We start from the raw sequence: 13,582 nt of genomic DNA, 5'->3' as shown, positions 1-13,582 counted from the left end.
TTTTTAAAAAATAAAGCTTTTTCTAAGTTTAGTTTATACATTTAGCCAAGCCACTAATATTCCAAAATTCAAATATGTACATAAGCTTTTGTAATATCAAAAATTAGGCATAAGCCTTATTCATCCTTGCGTCACTCGAGTTGCACCTACGTGCCCAAATTATGGCGGATCATGCTTGCCAGATGCCATCACCCGATCAATTACTCTTCCCTTGGATTCACATGATCAATAGTAATGAAATATTTCAAGCATAAGATAGCCTTGGAATTAATCACCACAATCAATCAACCTTTCAGTATTATAACAACACGAAATCAATAAATCACAGATGAATGGTGCACACATGTGACACATACCATCTCATGGTGCACCTGATGCTATACATGAATAAAATCGTATAAATGATGGACATATACTACACATACCGTCATCACATAAGTGGTGCACACAATGCTACACACTCATACAGCCACAGCTGTATATCCAACCATGTAGGAGCACACATGCATCACCACGGAATAGCGAGCGCACATGCATCAGCTGTGCAACAAAAATGCTGGATCTCACTAAACTAAATATTGAAGGATTAAATTATTGGGATAATTTTAATTCTTGTAACAAAATCCTAATGACCCATTCCTTATTTTGCTCCTTCACAGATGCAACAAGATGCATAGAGTGAAAATGGGCCCTCTGACCTCGCCGTGCCCACATCTAGTGTTAGATAGGATCAAACTTTGCAAGACCATGGAAACCATTGGGTTTAGGACCTATGCAAGTTTTGAGCCCAATCGGACACATGGACATGAAAATCCTAATGACCTATTCCTTATTTTACTCCTTCACTGATGCAACGAGGTGCGTAGAGTGAAAATGGGCCCTTTGACATCACCATGCCCACATCCGATGTTGGATGGGACTCAAACTTTGCAAGAGCATGGAAACCATTGGGTTTAGGATTTGTGCAAATTTTGAGCACGATCGGATACATGGACATGCAAATCCAAATGACCCATTCCTTATTTTGCTCCTTCATAGATGCAACGAGGTGCATAGAGTGAAAATGGGCCCTCTGACCTCGCCGTGCCCACATCCGGTGTCGGATGGGACTCAAACTTTGCAAGAGAATGGAAACCATAGGGTTTAGGACTTGTGAAAATTTTAAGCTCGAGCTGACACATGGACATGCAAATCCCAATGACCCATTCCTTATTTTGCTCATTCACTGATGCAACGAGGTGCATAGGGTGAAAATGGTCCCTCTGACCTTGCCATGCCCACATCCCCGGTGTTGGATGGCACTCAAACTTTGCAAGAGAATGGAAACCATTGGTTTTAGGACTTGTGAAAATTTTGAGCCCGATTGAACACATGGACATGAAAATCCTAATGACCCATTCCATATTTTGCTCCTTCATAGATGCAACGAGGTGCATAGGGTGAAAATGGGACCTCTCACCTCGCTATCCCACATCCAGTGTCGGATGGGATTCAAACTTTGCAAGAGCATGGAAACCATTACCTGTGAAAATTTTGAGCCTGATCAGACACATGGAAATGTTGGTAAACTGAAAGGAAAGGAAAGAGTGGACACAAACTCAGAATACTTGCATTATGGAATGAAGAAGAGTGAGGTCCTTAAGTAGGCACCTCACACATGCTCACTAACATCACTGATGACTTCAGAGCTCCACAATCATCTCCTCAATCTGCTCCTAGATTCTCTCAATCATCCTATGTGGCTCTCCACCACCTAACTGTGCTTGTGGGTACCTAACTATGCCTCTAGCACTCACACATAGAAACCAAGGTGTGCCTGAGGCATACACCTTGAGATATCCCATCAAACCCCCCCCTCAAGGAATGCCTCAGGCTATGTCAAGGATACCTCTAGTCTCATAGTTTCTCATGCCATCTCATGGTGGTCAAGGATAAATCTATGGCTAGGTTCTCATGTTAGCAAGGGTTCCCATGGGTGTAAGGTAAACAAAAGGGATACAAAAAGACCTTCCAATGGTTATCACCCCTGCATGTACATGCACACAATGTCTGCAGGAGGTACCATGGAGCAAAACATACACATGGCCTACATCATAAGGTGACCAGAAGTGTTTACAAAACACACAAAAACACAATAGTTTATTTCATTCATTTTGGAGGACTATCCAGGCTGAGTACCTTGACATAAAAAGAGAGATCTGGAGCATACATAGAGATGTTTTTAAAATGCATAATCTTCAAAGGATGCCTCATCTTGTGGAGGCTCATCAATTGAAAGTAGATTTGCATTTTCAGTCTTTGCTTTGGCTCTGCAAAACTTCTCATTATGGTTGTTCTTGCCACAGTGCTTGCATGGATTAATTTTGAAGCAGTCCTTTGAAAGGTGATTTGTCTTTCCACAGTGATTGCAAGGGGTATACTTGCCCTTCTGGACTTTTACAGCATAAACAGTGTCATTGCCTTTCCTGAGCTCCATATGCCTTTCTTCTTCTTGGAGAGCAGAGATAATACCTTCAAGATTAGGATTAGGAAGATTTTTCAAAGTGGTAACTATGTGATCATAATCTTCAGGCATACTCTTAAGTAACACTGCCATAGCATCATCTGGAGTAATAGGAGAATTGATAAAAGCTAATTGAGTCATAAGACTCCGCATATAGTTGACATGAGCTGCCAAAGTAGTACCACTAGCCATCTTCAATTCAAAGAAAGAGATTTTAAGTGATAATTTAGAGATGTGAGAGCTAGCACCAAAAATCATGTCAAGCTTCTGCCAAGCTTCTGAAGGAGACTCTAAGTCAGAGATGTGGTGAATATAATCATCTCCTAAAGCAAGAGCAATGATACCATATGCTTTTTCTTCTCTAGCGGGATCCCTTGCCGGTCGTGTCAGAGTTGAGGATTCTCCAGCATTGGAGGCTGTAGAAGAAGCGGTTGGAGTTGGTTTGACAAGTCCCCATAGGTTCTCCCTCATCAATGCAAATTTCACCTTCATCTGCCATGTGTGGAAGCCCTTTCCATTGAACTTCTCTAGATTCAGTAGGGTAGCCATGAGAGGGTCTAACCCAGATATTGGGCAGTGTCTATCTCTCTTACAAGGCAAAAAATAACTGAAAGACTTCTAAAATATAAGCACTTGATGTAGCAAAGACTAGTGACCAATATTCAATCAATGATGCTTCTTCTTACATGCTTCATAGAGGTGGCTAAAAAGAATACTTTCCAGTCAAAACTAGGTCTAGCAATTCAAAACAAAACTGAAGCCACACTTGTACTGATGTTATTGAAAGTTTCAAAAAACCAGAAATGCTAGAATAGCATCTTATGTAGCATCTTCTTCAAAAACTTGTCAAAACTGTCAAAACCAAAAGGCTGAACTTGGAGGGCTTGTAGCTTATTCTTTAGAGCAAAGGAAAAGGGGGTTTTTAAGGCAAAAGAGAGCTGTTATACCACAGAAGATCCTCTGGGAAGAAGAGGTGCAAAAATGCATCAGAACTCCATAGCTTGCCCCTTCAAAGTCGACTGGTTTTTCACTGATTTCTCCTTGAATATGCAGCCATTGCTACTCAGATTTCAGCACAGGATAGCCCAAGGCATGGAAAATCTACCCCTGAAAGGAATTAGAGGAAGATGAAGTGTGCTGAGAGAAAACGCAGAAGAAACAGTCGATGATTTTCGTGTAATGGCGACGAAACGGGCATGGCTTTCTTCAATTCCTCTTAGCCAGGGGTTCACCCCTTTGAGGTGGATCTCCAGCAGGAAGGACATGGGAAATGGCTGAGAACCGAAGGAGAACAAGCTTAAGCAAACTTTGGGAAGAAGAGGGAGAGATGGTGAAGAAGAAGATGAAGAAGAAGATGATGATGTGGCAGAAATGGGCTCAAGGGGGATCAAAGGGCTCTGATACCATGTTGATAAACTAAAAGGAAAGGAAAGAGTGGACACAAACTTAGAATACTTGCATTATGGAATGAAGAAGAGTGAGGTCCGTAAGTAGGCACCTCATACATGCTCACTGACATCACTGATGACTTCAGAGCTCCACAATCATCTCCTCAATCTGCTCCTAGATTCTCTCAATCATCCTATGTGGCTCTCCACCACCTAACTGTGCTTGTGGGCACCTAACTGTGCCTCTAGCACTCACACATAGAAACCAAGGTGTGGTTGAGGCATACACCTTGAGATATCCCATCAGGACATGCAAATCCTAATGACCCATTCCATATTTTGCTCTTTCACAGATGCAACGAGGTGCGTAGGGTGAAAATGGGCCCTCTAACCTCACCATGTCCACATCCGGTGTTCGATGGGACTCAAACTTTGCAAGAGCATGGAAACCATAGGGTTTAGGACGTGTGCAAATTTTGAGCCCGATCGGACACATGGACATGCAAATTCTAATGACCCATTCCTTATTTTGCTCTTTCACAGATGCAACAAGGTGCATAGGGTGAAAATGGGCCCTCTAACCTCATCGTGCCCATAGCCGGTGTTGGATGGAATTCAAACTTTGAAAGAGCATGGAAACCATTGGGTTTAGGACCTGTCCAAATTTTGAGCCCGATCGGACACATGGACATGTAAATCCTAATGACCCATTCCATATTTTGCTCCTTCAAAGATGCGACAAGGTGCATACGGTGAAAATGGGCCCTCTGACCTCACTATGCCCACATACGGTGTGGGATGGGACTCAAACTTTGCAAGAGCATGGAACCCATTGGGTTTAGGACCTGCGCAAATTTTGATCCCGATCGGACACATGGGCATGCAAATCCTTTACACAATTTATTATTCATTTATTGCATGATACGTGTACAACGACCACTTAAATCACCAAAACATGATATGCCATTGGAACATAACTAATAATCAACACTTGCACATGATAAAACAATGAATGTTATGAAGGAGGCAATGCGGATCATGAATAAAATAGAGTCAAATACAAGATGTGCATGACACTGTATAAAACCAATCATGTCCTATACAGTGAAATGCATAAAAAAAAGTCCATGCAAAATACAATGGTGTGCTCACAATATGAGACTATAGATCTCAAATACAATGACATGCAATAAACTAGCAACCCCAATAGAATGATATACCCTAAACTACTCCTCAGGATCCGCTCTCATGCCAATAGTCACAAATATGCTCTCGTGATCCTCAAGAGTAAGGCACCATCGAGGAGTGGATGTCATCTTGTGGCTTTGAGCACGGGTCAGCTGAACCCTAATCACAACAACAAGATGGGAATACATGTACACCTCACAATCTGCCATTTACTCCTGATACTCAAAGAAGCGACCATGCCTATGTACCTGCTCAAAGTAGTACCCAGCTACGATCATGCTGTGAGCATCGAAATGGATCCTATGCCTATCCACTACATCCTGGTTGAGCATGCTCTTCACCATAGAGCATCTCAACAGATAGTAATCCATGCACTCAGGATTGCCCTCTAGAGCAATGACCACGAAGATGTCATCAAAATGTAAGAGATCTATCAACTGGTCGTAATCTCTACTAGAACTGAACCCTGCATCTTGATCGTCACGTACAACCTCCTAGGGCTGGATGGGGGAAAGTACTCATCGCAGATCGGACCATGGCACCATGGAACAACCTCCCCAATCATCATCGATGCATGCTGAGCCCAAACATGCAAAGTGTCGAGAAAAGATCGCAGGGTCTGAGTCACCTGTGCTCCTGATAGAATGTAAATCAAGAGTGCCAAGCATGGTATGACAATCAAAAGGCCTGGACCAATCAATGCTCCCTACGTCCACACACCAAAAAAACCGTATGACTACCCTATCATCACACAACTGATATGAGGACAATGCACTAGTGCCTAATTGTTGGGTACACCATTGCACCACATCGCGTCCATCCACAAAGCGAGCAACACTATGACGCAACTGGTGTCATCGCAAAGAATGCTTCACGCAAGCACCTACCCCATCATGCTCTCCTTTACCATGCCATGTCTCAAAGTAGCTCCACATCATTGGAATGCCTATCTCATAGTGCCATCTGTAGAACCAATAAAACTTCCTAGCAGACTTGAACTACAACCAGCACAACCGTCAGACCAAACCCAGCATTGCTGCCATGTCACACCTTGATCCCTCAAGAAAGTATCATGGAGATTATAACAATGCTGCACAAAATGGGCATCATGCAAGTGATCATCACTAATGTATAAGTGATACTCCTACACAATGACGCGCGAGTCCATGGTGCTATCAATGCCATCCACTGAGCCTCTTCATGATGATAGATAATATGCACAAATATAGCAACCTACAAGATGGCACATAAAAAACAATGAGGATGATGGAAAGAAATAAATCAAATGCACAAGAAAACACAAGTAAGAACAATACTCGTTCACATGTCACGTGTTTAAAAAAATAATACTCTGATTGGATCTCGTGTTGTGGTGCAAAGGTATAATTCTCTGCAAAGTCCACCACCAAGACAACCATCCCTATGGGAAATGTGCTCAAGCAAGCATGGAACTGTCAATCCTCCAACTTCGCAGTGTGGGAGTGCCATATGTAGTGGTATAACTTCCCTCAAAAAGCATCAATGAAAGCAACACGTAGAGTCTGCTGCTCCACAAGTTGCAACCTCCTAGACTGTGCACCACCATCTAATGTCAACGTGATGTACTCGTACTGCTGCCAACGCACAATCTCCACATCACTGACATCTAGCAGAAGTTGCGGCACTCTAGCAAAGTGACCACACACCGTACACCTCCCCTCTACACAATCAAGGGAGTGGTACAAAGTATTGCCATCTCATGCACACAATATGGAGTGAATGAAGTCACGAGGGCTAGTAGGAACCACTCCCCTGTGACCATCAAGGGAACGAAATACATCGTACATCAATCCAAATCAACATGATAGTGACAACAACACGTGTCATGCTTTCTAGAGCATCACACAAACCATGGCCTACACCATTCAAATGACCTCTGCCCAATCTGACCTCTTTGTGTGGAGTAGAATCAAAGAAAGAGAGGGTGCCATGTGAGTACTATGGAAAAGATAATCATGATAAAGAAAAGTGTTGGTATAATCCAAGCTATAGGGGGAGGTTACCTCCTCATATGCAACCAACAGCACAAGCTGCCCAAACAATAATTGTTAATCAAGTGGGAGCACAAGCTAACCCAAGATATAACAATGTAGCACCTAGAAGACAATAGAACTAGAACTGGAATACTCAGCAAAGACAAAATAGCCAAGCATGCACTTATTGTGGGCTTGAGGATGAACATCGCCAAGGCACTCAGTGTGAAATGTGGTGTAAACACAGAAATGAAGGAGGCATACCCATTCTGAATTCACCCTGAGATAGTCCAAAGAGATCTTCTAGGAGGAGACTACAAGAATAGTTACAAAGATCCATAGCAAACATGATATTCAGTATCCTAAAGTTGAATGTGATTGTTCAGAGTGTCGGAGGGAGGCTGAGGTGTCCATGGTTCAACCAAATATTGATGCGTTAGTGATCACAAAAGCATTGATCCTAAATAATTGGTGGATTGGGAGGAACAACAAGGAGTCAGGGATGCAGCCTTAAAGACTATATACAAAGCAAATGAAGTGAAGAGAGATAAAAAAGAGGAGCTGAGTAAAGGAAACAGGGATCTAACTCACTTTCGACTATCAATGGAGAACAATCAGAGTACAGCCCAATTGCAACCAGATGCAGAGCGATTGAAGGAAGATAATGATACTACTAAGAGCAATGCCAGAATGGCAGAGATCAAACAAACAAAACAACAACAAGTACAAGTTCAAGAAGATGTTGCTCAGAGTGACATAATAAAAAAGGAGGATTTGACAATTAGCTGGATTGGATCAGACAGTAACCTGAATATAGTCGAAAGTAGAAAACAAAAAGGTGAAGGTAAGAAAGAAGAAAAGGATGCACCTAAAAGGGAGTAGGATTTGCTGATCAAGGATGAAGTACAAGAATCTAAAGTAAAGACAAAAAGTAAAGGAGGACAAGAGGAGTTTTTTAGAGAATTGTTGCACTCAATGATCCACATAACACTTGACCAATTGCTTAAACTAATACCTGCTTTTAAAGAGCAGCTGTGCCTGAATTTTCATAAGGAGAAACCTTCTATAGCTAAAGTGGGAGTAAGAATGGAAGATGAAGAAGACGTGGAAACCTATACCTTTGTGGTGGAGGATGTTGATTATAAAGTGCCTACAGTAGGTGTGGAGTACAAAAGACAAATAATTCCAGAAGTACTTATTGATGGGGGATCTGGTGTTAACATACTTTTGGAAGAGTTGCATAAGTGCTTTTGTGAGAATGAATTGGTTCCAGCACCTTTTCAGGTCAGAATGGCTGATCAGAGGAGAATCCAACCATTGGGTATAGTGAAAGTTCAGCAAACCAATATATGGGGACTAACACTTACAATAAGTTTTGTGGTACTGAGAATGGAGGAAAAAGGAAGTTCTTAATCTATGCTACTAGCTCGCTACTAGGTAGACGTTGGCTTCATGTGGCAAAATCTAAGCAGGATTGGGGAGCTGAAAGGATTACTATTAGGAAGGGAAAGCAAAAGTATAAGATAAGTCTAACCCCGAAGAGAACTCTTCCTACACATATGCAACCCATGGAAGCAGAGGGAGTGAATATGGTGGTAGAGTTGGAGGAGGATGAAGAGGATTATTTTCTAAGGAGAAACCCTTCATTGGTACCATTGTTTAAAGTAGATGTGGTAGGCATTCTATAGAAGTACACAAATGATAAGAAGTCAGAGTCTGATACAGTTTTGATTGTGCAGTTCAACAGCCAGACAGTTCTGACCAAAAGGCAGATGTAGCCCAAAAGAAGTCAGATGACTCTTATGCTGTCAAAGAAATAGTGTAGGGAGGTCTGAAATGCATATTCAAGTAGTACTCTAGGCAGAGAAGGCCTTTGAGGAACATATGAGCAAGAGTTCTAGGGTGAAAGAAGATGAGCTTGAAGACATGAATCTTGGTGACAAGGAAGACCCAAAGATTGTTTGTGTTAGCACTGAATTGAAGGGACCTTTCAAAGAGAAATTAAGGAGCTATTACTGGAGTTCAAGGATATTTTTGCATGGCATTATACAAATATGAAAGGAGTTTATCCTTCTTTTTGTCAACATAAGATAAATCTTAAAAAAGATGTAGTCTCAATTGTTCAACAAAGATATAGAATGAATCCTCAAAATAGGGGGAAGGGGTGCTAGGTCAGTTAGGCTCATTGAGGAACCTAGTGGAGATGCCTGAGGATTACCAAAAAGCAAGCGACAAAAAGCAAGCAAGCCAAAAAAAGCGAGCGATCAAAAACAATAAAAGATTTATAAATCCCCCATTTTAGTAGCAAAAAATAATAAGTTATTCAAAAGTGCATATGTTCCCTCAATGCTAGAAGGTTAAACATGCATATAACTTTAAAGCCATTAACACTAATTTCACATCATCCATGAGACAGTTTGTCTGTTTAATTTCCAAGTCATTGTTTGTATCAAAGATCAACCCTACTACAATCAAGTTCTCTCTTTCCACTAGAGTAATTGAGATCATCTTTCCAAGGACTCCTTCCATGGATTAGTCTAGATTCCATGCATATGTAAATGCTTCGCTTTTTTACCTCTGTTCACTCTTAGAACAAAGCCCATGTTTCTTTGTTACTGCAAAAATATCCTTCCCTAATGGTTTATTCTTACCTCCCACTAATCTTACCAATGCAGCAAATTGACCACAAATTCATATTTTGGTGCATTAAATTTTACTAGATGGTGCACAGACATGATAGTCATCTAAAGTATGCCTTGCTATTTGATTTGATATGTAACATGACCCCGTTTGGACTTTGTAAATCAAAAGATATAGGGATGTGAAAATGTCCTCTTTTGGGCCAAAACAAGGAGCGCACTCCCTATTTTGGCCCAAAAGAGGACATTTTCACATCCCTATATTTTGGCAAGATGTCAACATTTGATTGTTTTGAAAGATGAGTTTTTAACATCCCTTCATGTTTTGATTATCAAATATAAATGGCATAATGTTACATATCAAATCAAATGACAAGGCATGATTTAGATGAATATCATGCCTTTTTGCACCATCTAAAAAACTTGTGCGCATCAGAATATAAATTTTGTGACACATAACTGCCTTTTTGAATACTTTGTACTTCAAACAATTATTTTATAAAAAACTTAGATTCTTTCTTTTCTTGCTTTATTTTCCAACCACTTCAACTAATTGTTGCTCGCTTTTTTGGGCTCGCTCGCTCTATTGACTGCCTCTGTGTGTGTAGACACATGATAAACTCTGATGATATGTATTTCAAGTCTTTATTTCCATGAAAAAAAGCTTTCAAGAAGAGTACATTACCAAATCTAACTATACAAGTGCATGTGTATAGACATAAAGTCAGAGAATCCTAATACCTTGGCACACTCATAATACCAACACTTCTTTTTCTCCCCTTCATCTTCTTTTTCTTCTTAGCTATGACATACGTTGAGTTAAAGGGTCCATCAAAAGAAGGCATGTTGATAGTTGTGACTATTTGATCTCTAAATATCTAAATCAAATGGCACTAATACTAGGCTAATATTACCACCCATTGAAGTAAAACTATATAGGTTTCTATCAAGTTTGAGATAAATACACTAACTTGATGTACAACTAATAAAGAATTATCAAAATGAAGTCTCCAGGGTGAGCAAAAATTGGCTACATAACAATAGTAGTCTAGTTTTTATGAATTCTTTCCTGAAGTTAGCATCATAACAATCTGAAAAGCGGTGACTTGAGAAAGATGGAGTTGACTGAGGCTAGGCAGAGCCAACGATATAGCAATAATTTTGACAAGTATATTACTAGTACACAAAACCTCTACAAGGAATGGCACATGAGGAGGTGTTAACATCCACAAAGTACAGTCACCAAATGCAGGGTAATTAGTGATTAAGGCTTCATGATTTACTTCAATGGTTATAGCCATGGAAGGAGTATAGTACTCATGCAATACAAGCTCAGGGAGTTTGAGCCCCAAATACCCCAAGGAAAAAGATTGCAAGCAATGTGCACAAGTTGCATGTTCCAGCTCATAGGTTGTAAATTCTAGCTGCAAGCTGCACTGATGTGTCTTGCAGGAGTTAAGCCTTGCCACTCCAGGTTTTGAGCCTCTTACATGGGGTTGAAACCACAAATGGCTTTAGGATGGGAGACGCTCATGGAGTTTGAGCCCCAAATAGCTTAAAGCTTGGAGGCACGAGGCTAACACAGGTGCTATTTGGGAGCCGATTAGGAACACCTCCTAACAGGCTTGTCCCAAGTGCTCTTATACGGTTAACACAAGCGCTATTTCTACTAGTAGGGAGACATGGAAAGAATAGCAATATGCCTTGGCACCCTATGGGCCCAAGAGCCTTTTATTGTAAAGAGAGGGAGAGTGCTAAAAGCGAAAGGGTTGGCCCTACCTTCAAAAGGTGAAATGTATAAAATGCCAAAGGATTGACTTTGGTCTTCATTGTTGTTTGCACAAGTTTGAATACAAGCTCCCTCTTCTCTTCCAAGAGTGTTTTGGGTGTTCCCTTGTTTCCATTGTAGTGCCCTTGTGTTTGCCACTCCATCCCCCTTCACTCTCCTCTTCCCTTCTCCTTCCCCCTCCCTTCTCCCCTCTCTTCTCCCCTCTCCCCCTTCCCTCTTTCTATCATGGAAACACATTACAACAATCCAGAGGCCGCTTGAGTGACACATGCAGACGGCTCGTGCCTTGTATTGCTCTCACAAGGAGTAGCTTGGAGTGGAGACTCCATAAGCATCTCTTCAACATCCCCATGACACGTGAGTCACTGTCGAGAACTACACATTTTTGGCACCACTGCTGAGGCATGGAGGTATGCTTTTGCATTGCACTAATCTTCCTTTGTTATCTACCCCATTGCACAAGGCTTCAAGCACTTTGTTAGTGGAGTTGCAGGAGAGGAAAGGGTGAAGAAGTGAGAGTTTTGGAAGAAGGAAAGCTGTCATTTTCTATTGGAAAGTTGTTTTGATCATTTGAAGCTTGTTTTGATGTTTTTTAGTGTTTTGAGTTGGTAGGAATTTAGTTTGTAAGATCGCTAAGGAGTGTGTGATGTTCAAACACACAAAAAACAACAAAAAATGATGATTCTTGCTGAATTTTGAAGGTTTTGTGTGGTAGAACTCACCCCTCAAGAAGTCTTGCATTTTGCCTTGCAAAATTTGTCTTTCTTTCAAGTTAGGTAGTGTAGTAGCATAAAAAACCTAGAACAAAAACTCAAAATCCCCCAAAAATCACCAAAAACCAGTCAACGATGCAGTGTTTCTCTATCCCCATGGGTCAGTGCGTTAGAGCTATCCCACCAAATAGCACCATAAGTGTATCCCACCGATTATACCTTGTTGACCCGATGCCATAGCTGTATCTCGCTGACTTAACTTTTGACCATGGCCTAACTCGCCACCTTGATTAAATGCGTGTTAGAGTTAATTATGCCGCTAACTTGACAACTGTTGACCCATAGCATAGTGTTATCCTTTTGACTGTTGCTATAACGTTATCTCGCCCATCAGTGTCTTTAGTTATCCCCATGTCCATGGTCATATTCGTATCCCGCTGATCCAATTATTTTGCTGACCGGCATGGTAAGCTCATCCCTATGCCCATCACTATAATTATTCTGCCGATCCAATTATTCCACTGACTGGCATGGTAAGCTCATCCCCATGCCTATCACTATAACTATCCCGCCGACCCAGTTATCCCTCTGACCACTGCTATCTTTCTATCCCCATGCCCATTGCCATAAATATTCCATTGACCAATGGGTTAGTCGCTATCCCATCGACCCCATTATCCCTCTGACCATTGTCTTAAACTTATCCCTACGTCCGTGGGGATACTGTCTATGTCTTATCTCGCCGAACATGTGACATGATCTATTCCGTCGACCGGTGCATTACGCCTATCCCATCGTCCATCGCGTTACACCCATCCCGCTGCCCACTTCTCTACTACTGGTATCCCACCACCCACTTCTCTACTGGTATCCTGCTTCCCTATGTGATAATTTATCCCTACGATCGTTGCCATAGAGCTATCCCTACGACTGTTGGGATACCTCTGGGGTACTCCAAAATATAAAAATTTCCCCCGACAGGAAGATTTATCTAGCTCTGATGAGATGGTAGAGAGCTTGGACATGGTAATGCAACACCCCTCATGTCCAAGGGGGGATTCCAAAGCCCCATTCACTAGTGTGGCCTCTCCCAAATCTCTCGCACCTTCGGTAGAATCCAGGCTAAGAGGTATGTTCTCTAACATGTTCGGACGTTTAGGCTGAACAGTGTCGGTAAACATGGAGAATCCCTTCATTGGCATGTTTGCAGGAAGGGAAGGCTAGCAACATCCAGCTCCCAAAATGCAGCCCGAGATGGAAACCACCTTCGTGTGAAGATAACAGGAGAGAAGGAAGGAAGCTCACTTGCGACTTTCCCACATACACAATGGGGGAATACACACAAAGGTG

At 41.7% G+C, this 13,582-nt stretch overlaps 1 pseudogene; it reads right to left on the bottom strand.

Moving 5' to 3' along the window:
- Window positions 1-6,025: 6,025 nt before the first annotated feature.
- On the bottom strand, window positions 6,026-7,359 carry LOC147904117 (uncharacterized; annotated as a pseudogene).
- Window positions 7,360-13,582: the final 6,223 nt, after the last annotated feature.

Source organism: Dipteris shenzhenensis, chromosome 3 (genome assembly GCF_047967505.1).
Source record: "Dipteris shenzhenensis isolate YYH24624 ecotype China chromosome 3, Dip_SZ_1.0, whole genome shotgun sequence".
Classification (NCBI taxonomy): Eukaryota; Viridiplantae; Streptophyta; class Polypodiopsida; order Gleicheniales; family Dipteridaceae; genus Dipteris; species Dipteris shenzhenensis.
The sequence above is the reverse complement of the archived record's forward strand: the minus strand, read 5'-3'. Positions and strand labels throughout refer to the sequence as shown.